Genomic DNA, 9,541 nt, shown 5'->3' with positions numbered 1-9,541 from the left:
ATGAAGTTCAGTATGAAGGGACTAGCATTTAACCCAAATATAATTGTTTTGTACCTGTAAGTACATAATTTGTCATCCTTCTTAAGAAAAAAGCAAAATCTGTTTTTATCCTCTTCCGATTTAAGGTGAATTTGTAAAAAAAGGCCTTCCTTATATCACCTAGAAGGACATCTTCGTTTTTCCTGAAAACCATCAATAAATCCAATAATTTAGAAGTTAAGTCTACGCCCATGTAAACAGCGCCATTAATTGATGCCCCAGATCGTCGTTTCAGGGAGCAGTTAAACATGGGACAAATTTTTGTCGTCACTCCAGGTCCCTCCTTAATAACGGGTCTATGCGGAACCCCAAATATAATCCTCATAATTCCCAGGCGGGACAAAAAAAAAAAAAAACTCTTCCACTATTCCACATTCCTCATAATCTTTAAACACTTGGAAGTACTCATTATATCTTCCCTTCCCTTTTAAGGACGCTGCCATTCTCTCCATTATCTTCAAGGAAGACAAAAAGTTTATTGTTTATCAGTATGCTACGGTAAAGTATTTTCCTTCCTCTAAGACGATGGATTGGTTGGTTGGTTGGTTGGTTGGTTGGTTGGTTGGTTGGTTTACGGCATATAAACCCTTTTTGGGTTATTGAATGCCGAATCCAAAGATTTTGAAGAAACATTTTTTTAATAGAATATATTTGTTGTTTTCGCGTCGGTTTCTATTTAACCCATAGTTGGGACCCTAACAGATACTACCACTCCGGGTCAGAGTGGACCTGGGAGCAATGGTAATTAAAGGGTGGCTCCACACTCCCCAAAGCCCACAAGCTGGGGCCTCACCACTGGATATAGTTTAAGGTCATATCCGGGACCCCCATTGAGGGACTTTTACCCTCTGCAGGGGGGCAGTCGGCGTATTCTAATGCCCCACCGACAGGGCCATCTAAGACGATGGAGTCTTTAAACTCCTCTATCTCCTCCACCCCTTCAACTGCAGATTTGGAGAACAAAGGTTTTAATCTGTCCTCATAAAAAAGGGTCGGATTTAGAACAGAATTGGATTCAGGAAGAGATTTCACAACACTATTAAAGGGAGGCGAATCTATCTTACTCAAATCCTTATTCAAAAAATGCTGGCTCTCACGAAATGGAATTACGTGATTACCATGTTTCCATGCGTTGCCGTTAAGACACCCAACCAATCTGAGATTATTTAATTTACCCAGAAGGTCCAAACCAATTATCCCGTTAATGAGAATTCCGTTTAAATTCTTATAACTGGGACAGAGCGGGATCTCTTTTGAGTTAAGTTATCAACAACCTTATCAAAATTATCAACTTAAAATTTTAAATTCAAATCCCTGGAAACGCCTCAAATTTAAAAGTATTTTGATCACCTAATTTCATAGATATATTGTACTTCTGCAAACTCAAGGAGTCACTGCCAATTAACGTGTTCACAGCCATATCGAGCTTCTTGGTTTTATCTTTCTAGCCGAACACAATTTAAATAGAATTGCCTGGTCGAAAAACGATCGTTGACTCCCAGTATCAATCAAACAGAAAAAGTAAATAGGTCGGCCATGAGCTTTCATTGATATTCTAAGGACAAGAGAAATATTGTCTTGCTGTCAAGAAGTTGTTCTGCCCACAAAGGACTTATTTCCTTTAAAGCATATTACATTAAAGTGGCTCTTTAATCCACAAACTGCACAAGGATAAGGAAACCCCTTGTTTCCTCGACAAACAGCATCTGAGTGTTCACCCAGACACCGAGTACATTATTTCAATTCCATGGCTCTTTGGTACTTAGCTTCGAGGGAAGGATTTTTGTACATTTCTTAATCAAATGGTCTGTAGCGTCGTACAGCTTGCATAAAAAAGTGGCCTTCACCTTACGTGGAGAAGACGCCATATTGGATTCTATATTAGGTGAAGAAAGCACCCAGCTTGGCACGCAATTTTCCCGTCGAGCATCGAGCGGCAATCAAACATCTTGAAGCATAAAAATAAACCGATCACAGATTGCCTACTAGAATTTGTGCATAGGCGGCTTAAATCAATGAAATATGGCATGTAACTGGAATTCCTCACAACGCAATTAAAACGTTGGAATTGTTTAGTTGGCTAGTCATGGCCTAATTGCAAATACCAGCATGTGTAATAGGTGTAGACATCCATCATGGATTTTATTACAGAGGAGAAATTGTGTATTTTCCATCGAGTTTATATTTTATGTTAATTGGAAAATATATACGAAATGTTAAGATATATAACTAGCTACAACCACTTCGGGACAAGATCAAAGTGTAGTATCTGTTCCGGCAGATACTGCAAGCTATGACTAGCAAAGACCAGATGTGGGGGCAACCCCACATGCCTGACCATTAACCAGCTCCCATTTCCCACCTCTCGGGAGTTGGTCCCCTTTTTCCCTTCCCCCTCCCTTCACTCCTCACATTAAAAATTGGCCTTGTGCCTAATTTGCTCGGTGGGGGAGCAAATAAATACCATCTGTTCCGGCAGATACTGCAAGCTATGACTAGCTATGACTAGCAAAGACCAGATGTGGGGGCAACCCCACATGCCTGACCATTAACCAGCTCCCATTTCCCACCTCTCGGGAGCTGGTCCCCTTTTTCCCTTCCCCCTCCCTTCACTCCTCACATTAAAAATTGGCCTTGTGCCTAATTTGCTCGGTGGGGGAGCAAATAAATACCATCTGTTCCGGCAGATACTGCAAGCTATGACTAGCTATGACTAGCAAAGACCAGATGTGGGGGCAACCCCACATGCCTGACCTTTAACCAGCTCCCATTTCCCACCTCTCGGGAGCTGGTCCCCTTTTTCCCTTCCCCCACCCTTCACTCCTCACATTAAAAATTGGCCTTGTGCCTAATTTGCTCGGTGGGGGAGCAAATAAATACCATCAAAGTGTAGTATCTGTTCCTCAGATGCTGCACTTCTATTTCTTGTTCTCTTTCGGTGGAGGAGAAATCCTTCACGACTGAGACAATTTTTTATTTTTGTACCTTTTCTCCACGTTAAAAAACGACCCTGGTGTCTAACTCTGTCCCGTGGGGAGGCATAGTAAATAGGTACAACCACTATACTTGGCCTTTTGGCCAAGATCAAAGTGTAGTATCTGTTCCGGCAGATGCTGCACTTAAGATAATTTGTACCAGTCAATGGAGGGGAAACCCTCTATACTGGGACAATTATTATTTTTGGTAACCAGAGTGACCCCTTTTAGGGGAGCTGGTTTTTACCTCACATTAAAAACGGCCTTGTGCCTAATTTGCTCAGTGGGGGAGCAAATAAACACCATCTGTTCCGGCAGATACTGCAAGCAAAGACCATATGTGGGGGCAACTCCACATATAAGACCTTGGTCAATGTGGGGGAAACCCTTCATACCAATTGTCACTATCCAGCTCCCCTACTCCCCGGGGAGTTGGTCCCCATTTCCCCTTAACTCCTCACATTAAAAATCGGCCTTGTGCCTAATTTGCTCGGTGGGGGAGCAAATAAATACCATCTGTTCCGGCAGATGCTGCACTTAAGATAGTTTGTACCAGTCAATGGAGGGGAAACCCTCTATACTGGGACAATTATTATTTTTGGTAACCAGAGTGCCCCCTTTTTGCCTACTTTTGGGGGAGCTGGTTTTTACCTCACATTAAAAACGGCCTTGTGCCTAATTTGCTCAGTGGGGGAGCAAATAAATACCATCTGTTCCGGCAGATACTGCAAGCTATGACTAGCTAGGACTAGCTATGACTAGCAAAGACCAGATGTGGGGGCAACCCCACATGCCTGACCTTTAACCAGCTTCCATTTCCCACCTCTCGGGAGCTGGCCCCCCCCTTTCCCTTCCCCCTCCCTTCACTCCTCACATTAAAAATCGGCCTTGTGCCTAATTTGCTCGGTGGGGGAGCAAATAAATACCATCTGTTCCGGCAGATACTGCAAGCTATGACTAGCTATGACTAGCTATGACTAGCAAAGACCAGATGTGGGGGCAACCCCACATGTCTGACCTTTAACCAGCTCCCATTTCCCACCTCTCGGGAGCTGGTCTCCCTTTTCCCCTTCCCCCTCCCTTCACTCCTCACATTAAAAATCGGCCTTGTGCCTAATTTGCTCGGTGGGGGAGCAAATAAATACCATCTGTTCCGGCAGATACTGCAAGCTATGACTAGCTATGACTAGCTATGACTAGCAAAGACCAGATGTGGGGGCAACCCCACATGCCTGACCGTTAACCATCTCCCATTTCCCACCTCTCGGGAGCTGGTCCCCTTTTTCCCTTCCCCCTCCCTTCACTCCTCACATTAAAAATCGGCCTTGTGCCTAATTTGCTCGGTGGGGGAGCAAATAAATACCATCTGTTCTTCAGATGCTGCACTTCCATTTCTTGTTCTCTTTCCGTGACGGAGCAGTCCTTAACGACTGAGACAATTTTTTATTTTTGTACTTTTTCTCCACGTTAAAAAACGACCCTGGTGTCTAACTCTGTCCCGTGGGGAGGCATAGTAAATAGGTACAACCACTATATATCGGTGCCTAAATCTAAACGCAGATTCCATGCTCAATGTTTATTGCTTCTTTCCCAGAATTGCTCGCCTGTGGAACACTGTTCTGTTGGTCTGCTTTTCAGTTAAATTCAACAGCGTAGCCTTCAACTTCAATGTAAACAAGTTCTTGTTGAGTCGTCCTCATAAATAATCAAATTTTACCCAATTTACACAATTAACGGTTATTATACTACCACGTCGCATTCATTAATCCTTATCCTCGAGTGACCTTCAGGTCTTGATAAATGGTGACTCTGACTCATATAAAAAAGCACATTTAACTATTTAATGTTTTATATTGAAGCAACTAGTTAATTGAAAGGTACACTGTGACCTAAAAAATGACCCAGAATAATACGTTGATATCATCGAGTCAGGACGCCTCAGCTATTGAAAATTAACTACTTCCTTTCCAAAGACGGTGTAAATGCCTGGGAGGGTGCAACTCACAAGTAAAGACTGCGTTTATCCCTCGAGATTGATGATTGCGAAACATAGCACTAAGGAATTGAGTTGTTTAAGTCGTGTCTAATTGAATCAGGTTTAATAACAATAACTTGCAAGTTTAATAATGTGTGGAGAAATGCGTGACTTACCTGGATAGACCACATGCGGGTCGGTCACCGAAAATAAATAAAAAGAAAGAAAAGAAACGGTGAAGACTCTTATTTATAGAGTAGTGATCACGTGAGTTAGAAGAATATGCAACTAGAGGTGAATGATTTTGCGATATAAAAAGCGTGTGTTGTTAAGAGGAGGGGCAGACTGTTGGCAAAAGTCAGTGCTGTCAGACGTGCTTTAGAATTTTGTTATTATATGCTGCGCTCGATTGTTGGGAGAGAGAAAAGAGAAGAGGAGGAACCAAGAAGACATTCTGCAGATACTTGACTTTGTGTTGGTTTTAAGCTATTTCGGAGCTTGGTGTGCGGTGACTAACAATGGACAGATTCGACATTCGCTTAATACCCGAGTTCGACGGATCTACCACTGGACCGGCTGTCGTCGAATGGATTGAAAAGGCAGAGAAAATCTGTAAACTGTGCAAAATTAAAGAACCAGCCACAGTTATCCCTTTGAGGCTAACCGGAGGGGCCTATGCAGTCTACCAACAACTCGGGGATGAACCAGACTGGGATGAAATCAAGCAGAGCCTGTATACAGCGTTTGGTACAGATCCATTTGTTGCGTGGCAACAGTTCACGAGCCGGACACTTCAACCCAAGGAAACAGTCGACGTGTACCTAGCCGACCTGCGAAAATTATCTGTACCGTTTGGTGGGGTCAACGATAAAATATTAAGCTGTGCATTTTTGGTAGGCCTACCCGAGGAGGTCAGTAAACTGTTGCGGGCATCATCAAGAATCGATGAATTGTCAACTGATGAGTTATTGGCCCGAGCTCGAAACATCTGTAAGGAACAGGAACCAATTGCAGCAGCAGCTCGTTTTCGACATGGAGGCAATGTGGACTCTCTTCCAGATAGTAATAAGCATGCCACCCCAGTGTGCTATAAATGTGGGGAGGCCAATCATTTTGCTAAAGAGTGCCGGAGTGATAGGAGAGGTGTATATCCACAATCAAAGCGACCAGTGCAATGCTATCGCTGCAATAAGTTTGGGCACATATCTCGCAACTGTTCGGGAAACGAAGTTGGGGGCAAGGTACTATCGCTACCCTTGCCCCCTGCCAACCAATAAACACAGGATTGCCTGTCATTAGCGTTAAACTTGATGATGTGCAGTGTTCAGCACTTATAGACACGGGGTGTTCCCGGTCTATAGTTAGTGCCCATTGCTGTCCGGTGTGGCGGAGGAACCCAGTCGGCGTTATGACCATCAATGGCTTATCACGGGTATGTTGTGGTGAAGGGACAGTCACAATCTGTACTGAGAAGGGTGACACAGCTAAAGTTGACGTTCTGGTGATGCAGGAGAAACCCCTTGGCTACAACATGTTGCTTGGAATTGATGCAATACAAGCACTAGGAGGCGTTACAATCACAGCAGCTAGAGGTATCAGGCTTGGAGAAGGGAAAGACGTCTGTGCAGCCATGTCGATTGAAGAAAAGGACTTCTGTGCTACATTTGATGACAACAAAAGGGTGTGGACTGCAGAGTGGAAATGGGCCATGGGCCAGGAACCAGATCGGCTGTGCAACACGATTCCAGAGTATGCAGTTTCTACCAAGAATAGGGCCGCATATGAAGAAGAACTTCAGATGTGGATTGACAACGGTTGGTTAATACCATACCCACAGGAACGTCTGGGACCACCCAAGGGATTAATTCCGCTCATGGCTGTTGAACAACCTACCAAAGAAAAAATTCGTCACGTAAAAGATATCCGCCCTTGTTATACCTCTTCTGATTCTGAGGACGATGAGGAGGATCACACACCGTTCAGAGATGATCCTGATCACTTACTGCCCCTTCAGGTGAGTATAGAAACACCACCAACAGAACCAGACGAGGGAATGATGGGACATACCGATGACAATAGTGATGAGAGCGATGGACACAAGGAAGTAATGCCTCATCGAAATACTCGACAGAGACGAATACTGCCCACCCCCCATGATTGCGAAACCCCGCGAGAAGGGATGATGGAGCACACCGAGGAGATGACGCCTCCGATTCTTCGGAGAAGTACCCGACAAAGACGGATACTGCCCCCCTGCCCTGATTGTGAGACACCGCCTATGGAACCACGAGACGGGATAATGGAACAGACTGGTAGTAATGATGGTAGTAATGAAGAAAACAGCAATGAGGAAGTGCTGCCCCCGATTCTTCGAAGGAGTACCCGCCAACGACGATTGCCCGCATGTCCTGTTTGTGATCATGAGATCAGGGGGGAGTGTGGAGAAATGCGTGACTTACCTGGATAGACCACGTGCGGGTCGGTCACCGAAAATAAATAAAAAGAAAGAAAAGCAACGGTCAAGACTCTTATTTATAGAGTAGTGATCACGTGAGTTAGAAGAATATGCAAATAGAGGTGAACGATTTTGCGATATAAAAAGCGTGTGTTGTTAAGAGGAGGGGCAGACTGTTGGCAGAAGTCAGTGCTGTCAGACGTGCTTTAGAGTTTTGTTATTATATGCTGTGCTCGATTATTGGAGAGAGAAGAGAAGAGGAGGAACCAAGAAGACATTCTGCAGATACTTGACTTTGTGTTGGTTCTATAATGTAATCATGCGGTTATAGTTTATTTTCTTGGTTCAAATCTATTTTGATCATTTGGTTGACTTCATCGTTTTTACAATTCAATAATTTTATTTGATTTGTTAATGTGAAATGTTTTTATATGAGAATAATTTGGATTATTCAGACAACAGTTCTCATCTTGGACGCTAACAGTAGTGCAACAAATCCAAATAAATAATGAAATGCCTAGTCTTAATCCTACAACAAGTCTGAAGCTTTGACAAATATAATCTAAACTTGAAAGGAAAACAATTCGAGACACCTAACTAATTACCGGACATTTTTACAGGGGGGAATAAATAATTATTACACCGTGTTACGAAAACCTAAATTCATTGTTCTTTAGTATTTGATCTTCTCTTTAAATAATTTCACGTTTAAATCGTGTTTTTCATCTTTTAATTTTGATTCTTTTCTATTTTCATATTTTTTATTTCTTAATGAATTGGACACACAAAACAAAAGTTGTAGCAATTTACTAAAGAAGTCAAAACAGATTGGTTTAATCCCCCCCCTTTTTTTTCGTTCCATGGAATGAACCGTAAGTTATTAGTTTTTCTTTCTTTATACATTTTTAAAAAATTACATCCAATAACTTTTTAAAATAATTAGAACCATTGAAATAAGTTTATTTTTACGGCAATCAACATTTTTTTTTAAATTAAAAATAAAGGTTTAGTCAAGATATTAAAAAATGAAAATATCGAAAAAAGTTTAAATTGTGTATCCGTTATGGAACGAAGTTCTCCGAAAAAAAAATTTCACTTAATTTCATCAAGTATTTTTTTTTTTTTTTTTTTTTTTTTTACAGCGAAAAAATAATTTATTATGATACCAAGCAAAATGTTCGATTTTTAGGAAGAAAAGCTAGTATTAAAGATGGGGACGGGTGTCAGCGATTTAACTGGAGTTATCTCCCTTTGGCATTTCTAAAATTCAAACAAATTTTTTTTTTTTAATCCAAGATGGCTGCCTTCAATGTGTTCTCATAAAAACGTGTTTTTTCCGCTGTAAAAAAAAAAAAAAAAAAAAAAAAAAGAACTACTTGATGAAATTAAGTGAACATTTTTTTAGGAGAACTTCGTTCCATAACGGATAAATACAATTTAAACTTTTTTCGATATTTTCATTTTTTTATGTCTTGACTAAACTGCACAAGTACCAAAATAAAATATTTTTTTCAACCTGACATATAGAATTTTGTCCAAAATATGATTAAGTAAAACTTACTATACCTTAGAAAATAATAATTATCATATACATAATAATTTCATATGAATACTTAACAACTGAGCACAAAAATAGTTATTTTTTCCAGATATTTAATTGTTTTAATTTTATTTTTCTATCTACACTTAACTCTTATGTTGCTAAAAATGTTGGTACTCATGCAGAGCGTAATCCGTGCTGAAATAATAACGTTATTATTCATAAAGCCATTCGTAACATGGGGGAGAGGGTGCTTTGTACCTATTCTGTAATTTAACCTTACAATTGAATAAAAAAATATATCATAAAACTTTAATTAAACGTGGAAATACGGTTTTAAAAATAGCGCGGATCACTCTCTGCATTAGTAGCACCGAAATGTTTTATTTTTGTTTTATCCAAGATTTTTTCTTTTATATTATACTAGCGAGGGGTACCCGGCGTTGCCCGGGTGTTTGGAGGTGGTTGGGGGTTTAAAAAAAAAAAGAAGGTAAGTATAAGGATCGAACCCGAACCATTGAGGCAAAGTGGTAAATTAAAGTGTGAAAAACAAAACG

Source organism: Euprymna scolopes, chromosome 19 (genome assembly GCF_053919585.1).
Source record: "Euprymna scolopes isolate OS-2025 chromosome 19, ASM5391958v1, whole genome shotgun sequence".
NCBI lineage: Eukaryota > Metazoa > Mollusca > Cephalopoda > Sepiida > Sepiolidae > Euprymna > Euprymna scolopes.
This window is presented reverse-complemented; position numbering follows the sequence as displayed.